This window comes from Rhincodon typus, chromosome 12 (assembly GCF_021869965.1).
Source record: "Rhincodon typus isolate 14 chromosome 12, sRhiTyp1.1, whole genome shotgun sequence".
Taxonomy (NCBI): domain Eukaryota; kingdom Metazoa; phylum Chordata; class Chondrichthyes; order Orectolobiformes; family Rhincodontidae; genus Rhincodon; species Rhincodon typus.
In genome coordinates, this window is record NC_063343.1 from 37164202 (window position 1) to 37168208 (window position 4007).

Genomic DNA, 4007 nt, shown 5'->3' on the forward strand with positions numbered 1-4007 from the left:
CCCCATATCTTTTTGGTTTGATAGCATTCCAGTGAATGTTATAGAACATGCTTCTATATAAAAAGGTACTAGACCAACAGAAAATGCATACACATAACCAAAACTTATCAAATTTGATCCACGTTCTCCGTTGGCACTGACTATTTTTAACTAGCAACTGAGGCACTTCATTGAATACAGCAAAGAGAACTTGACCGAAATTTCCCAATAATCAAAACAAACTCCCAGCATCATTTTTCTTCACCTTGATGAGCACAGCATTCACAAAAAGCATATTAGATACAGTGTAAACACAAAAAAAATCAAAAAGGCGAGATTAGGTTTAGAAAAGAAATAAAAAGTACAAATATAAAAAGTGAAAAGGAAAAATCAACATAATGGAATTAATTGGCAATATTCAAACAATGCCCAAAATTTGCTCTCTTGAAATATTAACTTCTATGTTGTCATGTGACAAGTAAATACTGCATTCTGAAAACAGCCACATGAGCTTCTTTAAATATATAAAGGAGGGAGAGGGATCAAAGTGAAAGTAGGCCCCTGAGAAAATGAATCAGGAGAACTAATTATGGAGATCTAGGAAATGGGACAGGAGTTAAACACAGTTTCCATCAGTCTTTACACTGGAAGATACTTCAAACATTCCATTATTATTTAAGAATATGGGGAAGAAATTAAGTATCATCATCATTACAGAATTAGTATTAAACAAACTAACAGGGCTAAAGACAGACAAGTCCCGTGGTTCTGATGGTTTGCATTCTAGTATCCTAAAAGAAGTAGTTAGAGATAGCGAATGCATTTGTTGTAATTTTTCAAAAATCCTTTGATTCTGGAGAATACTGGAGGATTCAAAAACTGCTAATGTGACACACCTTTCCGAAAGGGGAGGCTGATTAGCCCAACATCAATTCTTGGAAAAATGTTGGAATCAATCATTAGGGAAGTAATAGCAGCACATTTGGAAAATCAATCAAGCAGAGTCAGCATGGCTTTATGAAAAGGGAAACGGTGTCTGACTAATTTATTAGAGTTTCTCCAGGAAGTCTCAACTAGAGTGGATACAGGGAAACCAACAGATGTGCTGTATTTGGACTTCTAAAAGTATGTGGAAAGGTAAGTTGCAAAAGATGTTGATAGGCTAAGTGAATGCCCAAAAAGTTCCCAAATGGAGTATAATGTGGAGAAAATTAAGTTGTTCTACTTTCCAAACGGAACAACAGAACAGAATTATTTAAAACAGAGAACTACAGAAAGCTGCAACACAAAAGAATGTGGAGGTACTTGTACATGAAACACAAAGCTAGTGCACAAGTGCAGCAGGTCATCAGGAACGCTAATGGGTTGTCAACCTTTATTTCAAAGAAGTTGGATTATAATAAAACGGAAGTCTTACGTAACTATACAAAGGTGTTGGTGAACCTACATCTAAAATACGGACAGTATTTTTGGTCCCCTTGAGGAAAGATATCATTTCATTGGAGGCAGTTCAGAGAAGGTTCACTTGGATTCACTGGTATGGACGTATTATTTTATGAGCAAAAGTGAAGCAAATGGGGACTCCACTCACTTGTGTTTGAAAGAATAAAAGGTGATCTCATTAAAACATACAGGATTCTTAAGGCACTTGACAAGGTACAGGTAGTGAGGATGTTCCCCCTCATAGAAGAGTCAGAAAGCACCAATTTACGACTGATGAACAGGAATTTCTTCTGAGGATTGAACGCCTTTGGAGCTCCTTGCCAGAGAGCTCGGGGTGGGGGGGGGGGGGCAGAGTCCTTCTGTATCGCTAAGGTTGAGATAGATTGATCCTTCATCAGTAAGAGAATCCACAGGAAAGTGGATGTGAGGAATGCTGAATCAGCCACAAGTCTGCTGAATAGCAAAGCAGGCTCAAGGGGCCAAACGGCATACTCCTATTCTTAATGCCTATGGTCCTATGACATTTCCACCAAATAATATATTAAATATGGTCTGAACCTTCAATACTATCAACTTCCTGGCTCAGCATAATTTTGATCTCCATATTTAAGAATTCCTGAGCTAGGCCACAAATCCAAAATTATCAGAAAATCCTATGTATATTGGGTAATATTATGGTCAGTTTGTTAGCCATAACTTTAAGTGAGATCCAGTCTTCCTAGAAAGATCAACAGTCCCTCATTTCAATGGACACTGACTGCAAGGCACAAGACGGAAGACAAGCTAACCTTTGTAGAATAGACTACATCTATTGTACTGTACTCAACCATTGGTCACCATGTATACAGATGCTAACGCATCGGAAACACTTCAGAGAAGGTTGACTAGACTAACATCTGCAACAAGCAGACTGCCTTAAGAAAGAATATACAGGCTAGACCTGTATCCTCTGGAGTTTCAAAGAGACAGAACTGACTTAATTGAATCAGAATTCCTACAGTGCACACAGAAGCCATTTGGCCTATCGCATCTATACCAACCCTCCAAAGAATATCCCACCCATACCAACCCACCCCCACCTATCCTCATATTTACCATGGCTAATCTACATAGCTTGTGTATCCTTGGACTGTGGGAGGAGACTGAAGCGCCCAGTGGAAATCCACACAGACTCTGTCTATGAATACAGACTTGGTAACAGAAGACAGTAGTGGTGGAAAGGCGTTTTTCTGACTGGAGATCTGTGGCCAGCAGTTCTCGGCAGGGATCAGTGCTGTGACTCCTGTTGTTTGTAATAGTCATTACCCCATATATGCAAGAGTTCCATTCCGTGAATGATGGAATTCGTCAATGGGGAGCTTGCTTAAAAGTAGGTTAAAAATCACAGATACGATCATACCGTGGATGTAGATATTTGCTGATTTTTATTTTCTGCCTTAGATAAGTGAATTTGCGATTTAAGGCTTCGCAGATACGGAGGATTCACTATAAACGATTGAGAAGTGGGTGGTCTGATTAGTAAGCCTGCAGACGACAAAGATTGAGGAAGCTGCAGACAGTAAGGACGTTTGCCAGAGGATGCAGCAGGATACAGATGGACTAGAGACGTCAGCGGAGAAATGGCCAGATGGAATTTAATCTTGACAAAAGAGATCGTGCATTCTGGAAGGTCTAATGCAGGAGGAAAGTATACAGTAAATGGCAGAACCCAGAGAAACAAACAGAGCGATCTAGGCATACAGGTCTACAATTCTCAAAATGGTAAGATAAGGGAATAACCTAATCAAAGCAGCATATGACATATTTGTCTTCATCAGTCAGGGCATACAGTATAAATATTGGCAAGTCATGTTGCAGCTGCATTCAACTTTACTTAAGTCACATTTGAAATATTGTGTACAGTTCTGGTCGCCACACTATTAGAAAGATGCGGAGGTAATAGGGAGAGTACAGGAGAGCTTGATGTTGCCCGATTTGGAGAGTATTAGCTATGAGTCAAAATTGGAGAAAATTGGTTCGTTTTCACCTGAGCATTGGAGGCTGAGGGGTTTCCTGATAGAAGTATACAAAATTGGGAGAGGCTTGGAGGCTTTCCCCCCGCTGAGGATAGAAATGTCAATCACTGGGGACATAACTGTAAGGTAAAAGAGGGAAATTTTAAAGGAGACATGAGGGGCAATTTTTTTTATGCAGAGCACGCTAAGTGCATGGAATGTGCTGCCAGGGGTGCTGGTAGAAGATAATATAGCAACCTTTAAAAGGCTTCTTGACAGATACATCAATAAGTGGTGAATAGATACGCACAGGGTAGAAGCAAAAAGTTTTCAAATTTGACACAGGCTTGGTGAGCCAAAAGGCCTGTTCTTTAATAGGAAAATAAATTTGCAAGGGACATGAAAGACAAGAGGAGATTTTATAGTCATATATAATAAAAAGGGAAAGTAACCAGTTAACAGTACTATTGGTCCACTGAAAACTAAGAGTGGGGATATTGTTCACGGTCATGGGGAAATGGCAGACATACTGAACAACTGTTTAGCTTCAGCATTCACAGCAGTACAGGAGGATAGCTTGCTGGAAGTCCC